Here is a 16751-nt window from a genome sequence, read left to right as displayed (position 1 = left end):
TGCCTGCACTATGCTAGGGGTGAGGGGCACTCATGCAGTGGCTGAGCTGCTACTTGGTGGATCCTGTGGGTTGCTGTACTCCATGGGCAGGGGCACCTTATGAGTGTGCAGAGACACTGACTTGCCTGTGCTGTGTTCAGTGGGTGGGCACCCCTTCAGGGACTGAGCCTCTGCCACTCACTGTAGAGCATTCCCACCAGTGGGGCCACTGCAGCATAATGGGCACTCCCACAGGCCAAGCTGAAAACTCCAAAGCATTTCCACAGACCAGGCTCTCCCTGCCTCCTGTTATAGTCCCACTGGCTAGCCACTATGTGAGGATTTGTGACCTGGCTTGCTGCTTCCGGGGAGGGGGAGATGGTGCCCTCACCTATTTCCACTGCCTCCCAAGGATCCAGTTCCCCCACCTTCAGATGCACAGCTGTGTGGATCTCTCAGACATCCTGTTGTGCTGTGCAGAGAGTCCTCTGCTTGTTAATGAATGTGCATTTAGTTGTCACTTAAAGGGGAACAGCTCACTCTGCATCATGCTCTGTGTCTTCTATTAATATTCCTATTTTGCATAGAGTTTTATTAGGAATGGCTGCTGATTTTCATAAAGTGCTTTTTGCGGGCATCTATTGATACAGTCATATGGGCTCTCTCCCTTGTTTTATTGATATAGTGAATTATGGGGACAAAATTAAAATTTAAAGCCCATGATCTATATGAGGCAAAAGATGAACTCTTGCTTTAAAGATGAAAAATGAGTCAATAGAGAGGCAAACCATGTTTCTAGATGGGAAAATTTAGTATAAAAATATTAATCATTCTCAATGAATAAGTAATTATTTTCAATTAAGAATCCCAATAGATTTGAAGGAATGGAAGAAATTATTTTAAAGTTTATGTCAAAGAATAAATGCATGGAAATTGCCAAGAAAGTTCTTGGCAGGTTATTTCTTGGGTGGTATCACCTTACTTAATATTAAAACTTATTACAAAGTAACTGTGCAACAGATTGCTGGAATAGAGCCTAGAAACAGATTGCAAGTATATTTAAGGACTTATTATTCGAAAAAGGTAGACAAAGGAAATGGATGTTTAGTTGTATATGGTGTTGGAGTAACTGTGTATTGGTATGGAAGAAAATTAAGTTAGATCCACTATCTCACACCATATACAAAAGCAAAACCCAGAGAAGAAAGACCCACAATTTAAAAAGTGAAAGAAATAAACAAAACCAAGTGTAAAGGTTATGAAGAGACAATTCATAGAAGAGGTCCTTTGAACATAACACTCTTCATCAGCATAATGAAAAGAACGAAGAGATGGATATTTTTCACTATCAGGTTGGCAAAAACTAAAAGTCTGATAATATCCAATGATTTTGAGGGTATGGGGAAATTGGACACATTCCAATTATACAGTCGTACACCATTTATGAGGGTAAAAGTCTGATACAATTTGTATGAGTTGGCTTGGGCTGCCATAACAAAGTACCACAGACTAAGTGGCTTAAACAATAGAAATTAATCTTCTCACAGTTCTGGAGGCTGGAAGTCCAAGGTCAAGGTGCCAACAAGGTTAGTTTCTGGTGATGCCTCAATTCCTGGCTTACAGATGATTGCCTTCTTGCTGTGTCCTTACATGGCCTTTTCTCTGTGTGTGTGGATAGAGAGAGAGGTCTCTTGCTTTTGTTATGAGAACACCAATCCTGTAGGATTATGGCCCCACCTTTATGATCTTATTTAACCTTAATTATCTCTTTAAAGGCCATATCTCCAAATACTGTCACATTGGGGATTAGCACTTCAAGATATGAAGTTTGGTTATGGGGGGGCACAATTCAGTTCATAACACAATCTTTTTGAAAATCATCTGCCAGCATCTATTAAAATTAAAAATGTGCTTATTCACAATAGCCAATAGATGGAAACAACCCAAATGCCCATCAACAGATGAATTAGTAAACTAATATATATGTATATATATTACACACAATGGAATATTATTCTGCCTTAAAAAAGATTGAAATTCTCATACATGCTACAACATGGTTGAATCTTGAAAACATTATGCTAAGTGAAATAAGCCAAACACAAATATTGTATGATGCCACTTATTATGAGGTATCTAAAATAGTAAATTTATTGAGACAGAAAGTGCAATAGAGGTTACCAGGGGCTGGAGGAAGACGGAATGGGTGGTTATTTATTTAATCAGTACAGAGTTTCTGTTTGGAATGACGAAAAGATTCTGGAAATGGATAGTGGTGATGGTTGCACAATATTGTGAATGTACTTAATGCCACTGAATTGTATGCTTAAAAATGATTAAAATGGTAAATTTTATGTTATGTATATTTTACTACAACAAAAAATTTTAAACGTGCATTCTAATTTATACAATGGAATGCCACACAGGAAAAAAATAACCCCACTATTACACGCAACAACATGGACGAATCACAAAGACATACTGTTGAGCAAAAGAAGCCAGGCACAAAAGAGTATTGCATCGTCTGTTTATCCAAAGTTCAAGAAGAGACAGAACGAGTCTATATTAATAGAAGACAGAATAGTGGTTTCCTCTGCTGGTAAGGATTGTTGACTTGGAAAGGGCATAAGGCAGCTTTCTAGGGAAACATTTATATCTGAAAGGTGGTTACATGAATATATACACATATAAATATTAACTGAGCTGTGCATCAAGGATTTGCCTGCTATATGTATGATATATCCATAAAGAACTAAGAAACTACATATCTTTTAACTCAGAAACATTACTTTTGAGAATCTAGTCTACAGAAACAAAAGCATCACTATGTAACAATAAAAGTTTAAGAATTTATTGCAGCAATTCATACTGTAAAAAAAATGGAAATAACTTCAGAAAGAGAAATTTTTGAGTAAATGATATTATATTCATACTATGTAATGTGATGTAGCTATGACAAAGAATTGATGGAGGGATAGGCTTTTATCAAAACGGCCACTGCTGAGAAATGTGTATAAATGCTATTTTTCTAAACAGGAAAATCCTTCCAAATTTCTATATTTCTATGAGCCTAGAGAAAAGAATGGAAAGATGCACACCAAATTGCTAATATAGTTTACCTGGGGCCAGTGGGTTAGAGAGGAGAAGGAGACTACTAATTTTTGAAAGTATATTTGTATTGTTTGACTTGTATTTTATCTTTGAAGTAAAAACACTTCTCTAAAATAAACAAACAGTTTAGTAAGGAAAAAATGCACAGTCATTATAGATATCTTGGAAGGAACTGTGTCAACATGTTAAGAATGTTAAGAATGATTATCTCTGAATAGTGGGGCTAAGATTGTTAAGAATCAAAATTCAACTGAATAAATTTGAGGATCAAATTGGCTTTATTAAGTGATTCATGAATCGGGCAGCATCTCATCTAGCAAGTAGAAAGGAGCTCCAGAAAAGGAAAGAATCTTAGAGGCAGAAAGGGGTTGCAACAAGGAAGTCATAAACAACAGAAAAGGTTATTTCAGGCAATGTCACTTTCCTCTGGGGGAAGGCAGGGGTTGATTAGGTGGATGATTTCACTAATGCTGACCGGGTAATTCCAGATTCAGTGGTTAAAAGTCACATCCCTGGGAGAGCGTGAAACTGCAATTAGGTTAGATATTGTCTTGGTTTGCTGACATGGGGCTTAGCACAAGTGGCCTCATTTTGGGCCTGTTGTTTCTTTTTTTTCTTTAACAATTTCTCCTTTGATCAGATTCTCAGCCTCACTGAGAGATGTGATCAAAATTTAAGGCATTAGCATCATGCTCAGCTACTGCTCTGTAGTTCTCGTGGTTTTTGTTGATCCTTTGTGTGGTATTCATAGGTCATTATATTTCCTGCTTAATCTCTGTGGTATTCACAGGCCATGACTTCAGGTTTACAATTTTTAAGTTGGGCATTCTCTTTGTTCCTTTTTCGATATTCCAGTCTTAGGGAGATCATTTGCTTGGTGGTTAGTGGCGGTGAACATGCATTTAAAGCTTTTGGACAAAATACAGCACACCAGGGAGATTACTATGATTATTATAAGCAGGATAATTCCCAATGTCTGGCATGCACTTTGGAGCTATGGTTCCCCAAGACCCAAACAAATCAATATCAATAAGTCAGAGAAGTACCCCATTGAAGGAGTCACCCTTTTAAGCCAAATGGCTTGCTCAGTGAGCTTATGTAACTGAGTGTCCACTTCCCCAGAAGTGTTAATCCAGGCGCAGCAGGTGGTGTTGGCCACAGCACAGATTATTTTGTTTAGCTAAAAGATAATCTAGGGCTAGGCTATCATCAAAAACAACTTTGGCCACAGAGTCTAGGAGTTTTGTTGGGCAGCTATTGCTTTAGCAGCAGATTCGGCACTATCTTCAAGAGTTAAGGTGAGGTTCATGATCACAGCATCATTTGCACTCACTCCTAGCCAGGAGAGCAGTAATCTACCAAAGGAAGCTAATTTTGAATCATGAATGCCTCCTGGTAATTCCTTTCTAATTCATTGATGTAAATTCAGGGGAGTTGATCAATGAGGTGTCTCAGTTTGTTTGTGGACAGTTAGAGGCACAGTTAGATAACCTAAGAGGCACTGCCTGGTTATAGGCCAGCCATCTGGGCATTTATAGGGCCAAGGAGGATGATAACTACCACAGACAAAGATAAATCCTATCGAGGCACCAACCACTTCTGCTAAGGTGGCACTGTTAATGGACAGATAGGAGTCTTTCATGAGAAACCCAGCAGTCTGAAAGGCAAAGGCTTAGCAATGACCTGGGAGATATGAATGATGGCATCATCTTTCCAGACCAGTGTTAGAGTAATGGAAGAAAAGAGAAAAGGAGAAGTTTTGATGTTTAGTTAAAGTACAAAGTCTTGATCCAGTGTCTTGGGTCGTAGCAGTCCACATCAATGTCGGCTTCTCTACCTGGTCAATTTGAGTTGGAGTCTCCAGTGTTTGTACAGCACCAGATGTTCGGTGGAGCCTTTTTCAGTTGTAAGATGAGTACCCCAGGTTTAAGTGCCTGATGTTTGGCTGCCGTCTGGGTAGTGAGGAGGACCTGCTATAGCCCCTTTCACGAAGATTCTTAGTGATTCCAAAGCAGAAGAGTGGGAGAAAATTGGAAACATTAGTGTGGAGAGTCATAGCCAGATATTTGTGGAAACTAGAAGCATTCAGGACCCAGTGCAATTTATAGGCATATAACAAAACCTCAAAGACAGTGAAGAGGACTGGAATCTAATATCCACAAAGGTGCAAACCTAGTCCTTCTCTCTACAATTACCCCCATTTGTTACTAAAGATAATCACAGTAAAACTAATTTGGGTGCATTAAACACGACTTGGTTATTTACATAAGTGCAGTGAGAATAGTGATACTGCTTTGCTGCACCCTTGCAAGGAAGGTACTGGGCCGATTTTTCCAAGGTCTTACAAGAAGATATTCTTATTGAACTTATGCAAATAACTACCTGTATTACAAAGGAAGATGCTCTGTGGCTGCCCAGGGCAGAGGTCCTCCCTTATCCCCAAGGTCCCCAAGCCCTCTTGGCTCTTTCGTATGCCTATCCGCTCACCACTGCACCATCAGCCAGGCACATATCGACGTCAGCCTTGTGGCTGCAGCTGCCCCCACGGGGCGGCCCCAGAGGGCTGCTTCTCTGCCTTGGCCAGCTTCCTGTCTCCTGGCGGATGCCACTCACCCTGCCTTCATCCCGCCCCTCTGGCCCTTCTCCTGAAGTCGCCGTCTCCTACCTCCTCTCTGTTCTCCTGCTTTTTGGCTTGAGGTAGCCCAACATCCAAGATCTGAAGGAGAAAGAAACCCCATGCCCACCCTCTTATCCAAAGTTCTTGAGTCGTTAACTCCAAAAAAGCTGTTATTTTGCTTTTCTCGAGTCTCTCATTGACTGCAAGTTCTTTCACGACCTGACTTGTCTCTGTGGCTCCTCCGTGGCACCCCTAGACTCTACCTGCTGCTTTCTCCTGGGATTCTTGCTCCAGAGCCTGCAGGGGGTGGGAATATTGTCCTAATCCAGGCTGCAGGTGGAGGCCGTGAGGGTCAGGGCTCAGGCTGATGACAGACAAGTGTTCATGGCCCGCGGTGTCTTTGTTTCTTCTGGCACAGACAGGGCTTGGGCTTCCAGGGTGGAGAGCTGCACCCCAGTCAGTATGATTGTCGCCTGAGCGTCCGTAATGTTGCTTCTCAGGAGCCCTATCTGATCTCCCCTTCCCTAGCCCAAGGCCAATCAGAGCTGTGTGACTCCTGGATTCACAAATAGTGCTACCAGAGGGCCCTGAGCTTCCTGCTCGTCAGTCTGAGCCCTGGGCAGGACCCTGGAAAGGGTGTGACTGCAGCCTGGTTCTGCTAACCCCAGGGTTTGAGGCACTCCCCTGACACTGGGCGCCCCCACCCCGAGGTGGATGAATGTGAAGGCGGGTGGAGTGGGTGCCACCTATGTTCATTCCTGTTGTTTCAACCCCTAGAACAGTACAGTAGTCCCCCTCTTATCCACGGGGATACATACCAAGGCCACCGGTGCATGCCTGAAACCCCAGAGAGTGCCAAAATGTATATATACTATGTGTTTAAAAAGCAGCTATTATCTTCTTTTTTGTTTTAAAGATTGGCACCTGGGCTAACAACTGTTGCCAATCTTTTTTTTTTTTTTTTTTTCTGCTTTATCTCCCCAAACCCCCTCTGTACACAGTTGTATATCTTAGTTGCAGGTCCTTCTAGTTGTGGGATGTGGGATGCCGCCTCAGCGTGGCCTGACGAGCGGTGCCATGTCTGCGCCCAGGATCCGAACCCTTGGCTGCCGCAGCGAAGTGCGTGAACTTAACCACTCGGCCACGGAGGCGGCCCCTATCTTCTTAACTATTTCATCCCCAACTCTTGAGAGAGAAGAAAAGAATAGAGAGATCCTTTCTTCCTCTCTCTCTCTCTCACTCTCTTTTTCTCTCTCAGTGGATAGTTTCATATATATAAAAGTAAAGAGAACAGTATAACGAACCTGCTGGTACAGCACCCACCTTCGGTAAAAATCAGCTCATAACCCATCTTGTCTCAGCTCTACCTCTCCACCTCCCTCCATCCCGGATTTTTTAAAGCAAACCCTAGACATTATATTATTTCTTGCATTAATATTTTAGTGTGCATTCTTTCAAGATAAGAATTCTTTTTTAGGGGCCGGCCCGGTGACGCAGCAATTAAGTGCACACATTCCGCTTCAGTGGCCTGGGGTTTGCCCGTTCGGATCCTTGGTGTGGACATGGCACCACTTGGCACACCATGCTGTGGTAGGCATCCCACATATAAAGAGAAGTAGGGGAAGATGGGCATGGATGTTAGCTCAGAGCCAGTCTTCCTCAGCAAAAAGAGAGGAGGATTGGCAGCAGTTATCTCAGGGCTAATCTTCCTAAAAAAAAAAAAAAGAATTCTTTTTTAAACCACAATACCATAATCATTCCTAATTAAATTAATGTCTGTACTATTATCAAATATTTGATCAGTGTACAAATTTCCCCTATTGTCTCATAAATTTTTATTTTACAGTTTGTTTATTTGAATCAAGGTCTAAAGAGGGTCCATACCTTTCTATTGTGTCTATCAATAAAACTTTAAATCTCTTTGATCTATAGGAAAGAAAGGGAGGTACCTTGAAGACCAATTTTCTGTTTAACTGAAGAAGGGTCTGACTGGAACAGAAATTGCATATCTTCTTACACATCTAATCTACAAGAGGAAAAGGTGAAGCGGGTTTGAAAACCAATTATGTGGTGTAAAAGAGGTAAGAGCAACCTCGGTCACAGGGACACAGGTGAAAGTTTGCCATCACTCCCACCCCCAGCCATCCTCCTGTGCCAAGTCTGGCTCCAGAAGAGCTGAGACAAGAGCCATAAAATGAGTTTTCTGCAATTATCTCCACCTTTACAGAGGCCCACTTAGCTTGCACCCTCTCAGTTCAGAGCCCTGGGAGGAAAGGATTGCATCAGTCTTGGTTAATGGCCCAAATTAAGCCATCAAAACCCCTAATCAAGCCTCCCTTTTGGACATGTTACAGTACTGTAAATAAAATATCCAAAGGAAAATAAAAGCCCTTCTATCTGAGGCTGGACAGAACTTTGGTCCCTGGAGTCACATCCCTGAGTTACAGTTTCTCTATGGAGGCTCAGGACGGGCGGGAACAAATCCCTGCTCCCCTGGGGAGCCCAGGCCCTCTGCTTTCTCACCTCAGAGCCAAGATGCTGCCTGGGAAGAAGGTGGGGGCTACTTCTTCCAGCGTCCCAGGGAGACACGAGTCCTGAGGCTTTGGGAAACTTGTCCTCGGTTCTACATGGACTCAGAGGGAGGCCTGGGAAAGAGCCTCATTGCCTGTCCTGGACTCTGTCTTCCATATACCATACCTCCCTGCTGTTTCCACGAGGGTCTCCCCAGGGTCCCAGCCATGTGTAGAAATGCGGAGAGTGCTCTCTGGTGTTAAAAAAGAGACAACAGGCCCCAAATGGAATCCCTTGTGCTAAGCCCATGTCACCAAATTGAGACTTAATTCCTACCCTAAGCAGTTGCAACCTCTCCTGGGAATGTACTCTTAAGCGGTTGGTCTGAAATGTCCTTGTCAGCGGCAGTGAGGCAATCCACCTAACAGACCTTTTTCGTCCCCTAAAGGAAGGTGACTGCCGGAAACAGTCCACTCTTTTTCACCTCCTGCCTATAGAAGCTTTCCATTTTGTGCAGCTTCTTGGAGCTCCTTTTTATTTGTAGCTGAGGTGCTTCCTCATTCATGAATCATTGAATAAAGCCATGAGATCTTCAAATTTACTCAGTTCAGTTTTGTCTTTTAGCAGATTTAGTCACGACATTGGACTCCAAAGCGAACTTCTGCTGGCCTTCAGGGATGATGAAAAACACGTGTGTCGTACCTGTGACCCTTTTGAGTTCTCTCTCCGTCACAGTTTCTGAGGGCCGTGGGTGAAGTTCCCCTCAGTTCTGAGCTCCACTCTCTTTGCATTGAACTCCCGATTGAAGTGGCTTTCCACAGTTTCCTGTTTGATTGGAAAACCCAGCCCTTGGTTCTGTCCCCAAATTCTACAGTGGGAACTGCTGATGGCAGCTGCAGAAGTTTCCCATTAGTTCGGAATCAAATAAGCAGCGTGCAGTCCCCATCCCTTGGGGTTTCCTGGTTCAGGCCTTTCTCCAACCCCCAGATTCCACACTGGGAACTGTTGGTGGTTACCAGCTGGAATCAGACTGGGTCTGACTTAAAAACCAGACTGGGTTTGTGGTCGGACTGAGTCTAACTTGGGCAGGACTGGGTGCAATGTGTTTTATGTATGTAAAAGCTATTGCTAACGGAAATCTCAGAAGCCAAAGAGCTGCAAAAATTGGTGGGCATGAGTTGAGCATCAAAAAGTTGTTAGAGTGCTCGCCACCTGACCCAAAGACTCCCATGTTAGGATAAGATGGTCACAGAATGGGTTAGATTGACACTAGGTCACCCATCAACCTCAAGAAAATTTTTGTGCAATGAGGTACACTGTTCCCAACCCAGCAGTACATCCCTTCTAGGTAGTAGTTTGGCTCCAAGAGACCCAAAGGCTTAGCTAAAAAAAAATAAAATAAAAATGGGATCCTTAAATTCCAAAGAGTTGAGCATGCCACCTTCTGGCACACTTGTTTATTTTATGTATAAGGACTGTGATCCCAGAAGCTGTATATGTCTACAAAAACGGCAAAATCTTACTAAAAACAACCCAGAATTACAATGGCCGTTATGGAGAATGTCCCAATTAGACAAGATCGCTCATTTAAGAAGCGCACTTAGAACCAGGGCTCCCAAATCAAACAAACTGAACGGGAATTTTTTATTCCTACAAAGAAGCTTCCAAAAGTCTTCAAAATTCCAAAATAGCTTCATTAAAAATTTTGTGGCAAAAGGCTAATGAGAATTTAAAGACACAAGATTGTAAACAACAGTTGCCAAACTATTAGCTTTACAGCTACAACACCTCCAAGGGCAGGCACCTAAACTAACATCTGGGCCCACTACATTGCACTCTTTTGGGGGTCCATTATTACAGTGCTGGCCTAAGGGTTGATGTCTCAGTTGTAATCAACTGGAACACTGGATAACAAATTGTCCTGAAAGGGTCTATGCAAATTTTTCAACATCATCTCAAATGTCCTCATATCTACCGGCAAAGGAGGTCCCCCATATAGGCCCCTCTCAGAGTTGTTGGGACTCCAAGGTATTCTCCAGTAAACTGCTATGAGTAATTCCCTTAAAACAACAAAGGGGAAACAAAAATTTTAAAAGCTGGCCAAATTCTAGTAGATACTAGAGTTACACTCTCTACCTTAAACCTGCAGATTGGATCCTGCAGATTGGATCCTGGTAAAAACTGGCAGAAGCTGGCTAAAGCTGAGAGTCGGGTGCCTAGTAGAGAGAGGGAAGTAAAATTTCATGTTGTCCTTTTCTTTCCAAACCCAGGCCATTGGTTACTGATCTTTGGGAATGGCTTGAAATCTTGTAGAGAGAATATCTTTTGCGTCCTCTTTGAGGATGCCTCTTGAGTCCATGAGGTTGTTTAATACTGCCAGAAAGATTTACTGTTTGTCCCAGCTGAAACCTGACAAGATATTTGAAAGGATTTAATAACTCTATGATGAAAAATTTGGCCAAATTGAAGCTGATATTCTCAGGTCCTGATAGGAATTATTTATTTTATTTTATTTTAAAGATTTTATTTTTCCTTTTTCTCCCCAAAGCCCCCCGGTACATAATTGTGTATTTTTAGTTGTGGGTCCTTCTAGTTGTGGCATGTGGGACGCCACCTCAGCATGGCCTGATGAGTGGTGCCATGTCCGTGCCCAGGATTCGAACTGGTGAAACCCTGGGCTGCCAAAGCAGAGCAAGCGGACTTAACCACTCAGCCACGGGGCCAGCCCCGTGATAGGAATTATTTTTAGGCCTACTTCCTTGAGCTTAATATATCCAGAGGGAAAGGAAAACATTCCAACATAGGTGGATGGATGAGTCAGTCATTTGATACCATCAAGGCTATAACTCAATTCTTTGAGGAATTAAAAGCACCTGTCCTTATCTTACAAATCTTTGCAAAACTAGAAATACAGCTCTAGAGGCAGTTCAGAGTCTAGCTATTCCTTTTTACAAATCCAAAAACCTCCCCTACTTATCTCAGAAGGTTTGGAAATATTATAAAAATTCTGGCTTTAGGAAATCAAAGTGCTTCTTGGAGGAATTTGCATTCTTTCCCTGTGCCTTTAAGATACAAATGTTGTACCCAGTCTTTTCCATGAACTCTTATCCAGGCCATCTCTTTAAAGTACAAACTTTAAGAAGGTAATTCTTATTTTAAAAACCCACCAAAAACAAAGAAACAAACAAAACACAAAAGAGGGAAAGGTCATTTAAAACTTAGGCAAATGAAACATCTTTTAAATGTGTTCTCCACAAATATTAGTAAAAATTTTAGTCTTCTGAACATGTAACCTTAACTTATTTCATCTACCAGAAACACAAATTAGATCCAACTTCTTTAATAACTAGTACATTTTATATTATTGCATCATATTCATGGCTAAAATTTTTAAAACAAAAGCTATAAGGTCTTGGCTTGCATCTATTTATACACATATGTGAGTCCATATACATATGTGTTGTAGATGTGTGGTATTTTCTACCTCTGGATGGTATTGCTAAAATTAATTTCTAAAAGTACTCTGGTTAATTGGCTTCAGGCACTTATATGAATTAAGTTTTCCAAAAACTCTCAGAAATACAATAGAAACTAACCAAAACACTTTTTGGGCTCATGTGATCTGGGAAAAATATTTGATGTTAAAGCTAACTTAAGTTTGTTGGTTTAATTAAAATAGGTATGTGTTTAGAGTTATTGATATTGAATATAATGCAGACACACAACTTTTATTCTACCTAGGTTTACTAGTCAAATAAGTTTCTGTTACTTCTGTTGCAAAATTTCCCAGCAAGAAAAATAACTTGGTATGATGAAATTTTCGTAAGTATTCTAAACCTAATTGTCAGGTAAATTAAATAGATGTAAGTAGGATAAAAATTTTAGATGGACTTTTAAAGTAGTTTAACTACAGCTTTTTGGCAACCTGAAATCTTAAAGTTTTGCTGAACTAAATTAAATGGTGCATAGTCATTAAATATCTAGATCTTTTCCAAATAAGATAAAATATTGAAACGTTGATTACTGAAAATAGATTTATCGACTTTAGCTTCTTTTTACATAGGAACTAGAGACATTTGGGTCTATTGGTAAACATATCTTGTGCCACACTGAGAAATTTACTATGCAAAAGCACATGTTTCCAAAAATTATTAAAATATTTATAAACTTTCCAAGCACAGAATGCTAATATAAAGACAGTTCATCATTGTTAACTTCATTTTCACTAAAAATTGAGATTTTTAAGCATTAAAAATTCTAATATATGTAATTAAAGCCACTAGAAATAACAAGGAAAACATCTCTATATGCAAGGAAAATGAGATGTCTGTTTTCAGTAAAAGAAAGTATGAGGAATGGAAATGTATTTTTGTTGAGGAAAAAGAAAGTAATTTTGTCCTAAAGTGAGGCTGGTTATTTCAGAATAGGAAAGAGAAAAAACATAGGAGAAAATTGTACAAAGTTTGTGGGAAAGGTATCTTGAAATAGGAATTTTATGCATGGTTAAGCTGGCTAATATTGGAATAAATTTATTTATGTAAAAAAAATGAGTTTTAATATCAAAAGTACATTAGTGCAAAATTAGAATTGGTTTTCTCTCTGTTAGAAGGACAAAGTTTCCTTGGGGTTTTGGTCTGCTTTTGATAACCTATTGTAAAAGTTTCTTTACCGTTTAAGTAATCTAGCTAGAAAGCAAAGATTTTATGTTTTACCAAAATAATTTCCTGTGACAACTCTTTAACTTTCCATATTTGTCTGTGAATCTTAAATTGTCACTTTGGTTAAATGGATAGCTAGGTATTATTGCATGGTGACTTGTGATCCTATTTGACCAAGTGTTTTTAAACCTTTTGATATTTTTGACAAATTTACCCCAAATCAAATTCTACATGAAGCCTTTTTTCTTTTTCTCTATCTCTCTCTTTTTTTGGTGAGGAAGATTTGCCCTGAGCTAACATCTGTGCCAATCTTCCTCTACTTCATATGTGGGATGCCTCCACAGCATGGCTGATGAGTGGAGTAGGTCCGCACCTGGGATCCAAACCCACAAACCCTGGGCTGCTGGAGCAGAGTGTGTGGAACTTTAACCACTTGGTCATGGGACTGGCCCCTACCTGAAGTCTTTTTGACTCAATCCAATGTTGAGATTTTCCAGAGGGCTCTTGGAATATCTCAAAAGATTTTTCTCTCTCCTTATGAAAAGATAAATGTTAAACCCATTAGGTTTATTTGACATGTTAAATTATATGGGAAGCATTGTCAAGAAGTAAGACTAAGTCTTCTTTATGTTGTATTTATATAGGTATATGTTATAAGTGTTCCAAATTGTGTAAAATTTGTAAAGTCTGATATGTCCTGGTATAACGTTATCAGTCATAATACTATTATTATCTTAAAATGTATGCTATAGAAATAACCAAATTTCCTTCTTGATTCCATTTAAACATGGTCATTTTTAAGTCTTTTGTCATTTACAAATGGTTATTATTTCACTCTGATGCTTTTGCAAATTGATTCTACAAAAGTGCTTCATCAAGGATATTCATGGAAAGGACTCTGACAAGTACAGGTTTCTGATAACTCTAAGATCATAAAACTGAACTGGATTCAAACAGAACAAATGTAAATTACATGGAACTGAATGAACTGAGGAGGATGATTGTATTTTTTATGATTTTTTCATTTGAAACATTGGTGGTTCCTTAAAGTTTTGTTTTGCTCAATTTAAGGAAAATTTTTCTTAAGCTATCTATGACTTACAGCAGTTTGATAAAGTATACCTTTGTAAACAAAGATGAAACATTTACTTTTTCTCCTTACCTGATCCCTCCAGAATTCAGAAACTCTTGCGTATTCTTTGTATGGCAATGTAATTAGTTATTAGCATAAGTTTAATAAGAGTCTGTTCTCCTTGTGACAGGACAATTGGAAGCACTGGCTGTATTACCAAGGCTTTGACTAGAATGTCATATTTGAGAGAGATGTATGTGGACTCGGATATGACCAGACATCTTTAAGAAATTGCTTGGAAAAACTTGTTTATAGGGTTTCCAGCAGCCTTACCAGGTGAGTAAGAAGGGTCACTGCCTGGCAGGCCTAGGAACTTCACTATATTTTGGAGGACCTCGAGAAGAGAAGAATTGAGCCAAACTATAGGTATTGCAGGTAAAATCTAATGACAAGTCCTTGGCTTGGCTTCCTGGCCTCAGAAACTTTTAAGAGTTCAATCTGAGATTCCTTAAAAAGTTCCAGTAAAGCAGTCTCAAAAAGAGCTTGTATGGCCAATCACTATTCTTGCTGCACTTATATAAATAATCAGGCCAAGCCTAGTGCAAACAAATTAGTTTTACTATGATTACCCTTGGAAAAAGAAATGGGGATAATTGTAGAGGGAAAAAGTATATTTGCACTTTTGTCTATATTAGATTCTAATCCTATTAATTGTCTTTGAGGTCTTGTTATATATCTGTAAACTGGACTGGATCCTGAATTCTAGTTTCCTCAAGTATCTGGTTACAACTCTCCAAATACGTTTCCAATTTTCTCTCACCCTTCTGATTTGGAACCATTAAGAACAAAGACTGTCCTTGATTCTCTTTGTAAGGGACTATACCAGGTCCTCTTCACTACTCAAATGGCAGCCAAACTTCATTAACTTGAACCTTAGGTGCACATCTCACAGCTGACGAAGGCTCCACCTGACATCTGGTCCTATGCAAACATTGCAGACCTCCAAATCAAATTGACTAGGAAGAGAAGTAGCTGACATCAAGGCAGACATCAAGATGCTAGATCAAGACTTCATACTTTAAACATTAAACACTATCTTTTTCTCTTTATTTCCTTTACTTTAGCACTGGACTGAAAAGATAATGCCATCGTCCATATCTAACAGGCCATTACTAAGGGAAGTACCCTTTCAGACTGCTGGATTTGTCATCAAAACTGATCTGTTCATGATGCTAGAGACACCCTGTCTCCAAACTTGGGGAACTCTGTGTCCGGGTTCTATGCAAAGAAAGGGACACAAAGCAAGGGTAACCAGAATAAAACTGCCTGTGTGGTGGTGATAGATGGAAATTAGTATTTGGGTGATGGACATGATGTAATCTACACAGAAGTTGAAATATAATGATGTGCACCTGAAAAAAAAGAATGAAAGAAAAGAAAGCAAAAAACTGCCTATGCAGTCTACAGACCTTAAAATTTTACTAGCCACCATGACTGTCGCCTTTCCAGTCCTGAGCCACAGATTCAAACAGGAATTACTGGGAGGCATTGATGAATCAGAATTTGCTTCCTTTGACTTGTTAATAGGATAGCCCTTGATTATCTTTTAGCTGAGCAAGGAGGTACGTGTGCTGTGGCCAACACTGCCTGCTGCATATGGATTAACACTTCTGGGGAAGTTGAAACTCAGTTACATAAAATCACTGAGCAAGCCATTTGGCTTGAAAAGGTGACTCCTTCAGTGGGGTCTTTCTGTGACATTGATATTGATGGGTTTGGGTCTTGGGGACCATGGCTCCAAAGTGCACACCAGACATTGGGAATTATCTTGCTTATAATAATCATAGTAATCTTTCTAGTGAGCTGTATTCTCTCAAAAGCTTTAAATGTATGTTCACAGCCACTGATCACCAAGCAAATGATCTCCTTAAGACTAGAATGTTAGAAAAGGCACAAAGAGAATTACCGACTTAAAAATTGTGAACCCAAGTTGTGGCCTATGAATATCACAGAAATAAAGCAAAAAAACCATCATTACCTGTGAATACCACACAAAGGATCAATAAAAACCATAAGAACTTCAGAGTGGTGGCTGGGAGTGGCACTAATGCCTTAAATTTTGATCACATCTCTCAGTTAGGCTGAGAATCTGATCAAAAGGGGAAATTGTTCAAAAAGAGACAACAAGTCCCAAAATGGAGTCACTTGTGCTAAGTCCATGTGACCAAACTGAGACTTAATACCTAACCTAGTTGCAGTCTCAGCCCCCAGGAGCGTGATCGTAACCAGTCAGTCTGGAATTTCCTGGTCAGCACTAGTGAGGTAGGTAATCCACCTGATAGACCCTTTAATCCCCAAAAGGAAGATGCTCTTGCCTCAAACAATCCACTCTTTTCCCCCTTCTGTGTATAAAAGCCTTCCATTTGTACAGCACCTGTTTGCTAGACGGAATGCTACCAGATTCATGAATTATTGAATAAAGTCAGTTAGATCTTCAAAATTACTCAGTTGAATTTTGTTTTTTACACTGGAAAATGAACACTGTGGGATTTTCTGTCTCAGCTTGTCAAAAGGCTGCTTAGAAACCAAAGTTTAAAAAGCTTAAACTGAAAAATAATGATTGATCCTGGAATGAAAAGATCTCCAACAAATCACTTGTAAAAAGACAAACACCACAATAGAAAAATATTCCAAGGACAAGAACATGAAAGAGAAATGGCTAATAAACATAAGAAAAGGTACCCAATCTCATTAGCAATTAGAGAAATGCTTATTAAAACGATAATATGATATGATTTTCAAA

At 40.0% G+C, this 16751-nt stretch overlaps 1 pseudogene; it reads left to right on the top strand.

The window, feature by feature from the left end:
- The window catches only part of LOC106783188 (proteasome subunit beta type-4-like), a 47025-nt pseudogene extending 30574 nt beyond the window's left edge, over nt 1-16451 (top strand).
- Nucleotides 16452-16751: the final 300 nt, after the last annotated feature.

This window comes from Equus caballus, chromosome 5, assembly GCF_041296265.1.
Source record: "Equus caballus isolate H_3958 breed thoroughbred chromosome 5, TB-T2T, whole genome shotgun sequence".
Taxonomy (NCBI): domain Eukaryota; kingdom Metazoa; phylum Chordata; class Mammalia; order Perissodactyla; family Equidae; genus Equus; species Equus caballus.
Note: the sequence above shows the minus strand (reverse complement) of the source record. Positions and strands in the feature narration are given on the sequence as shown.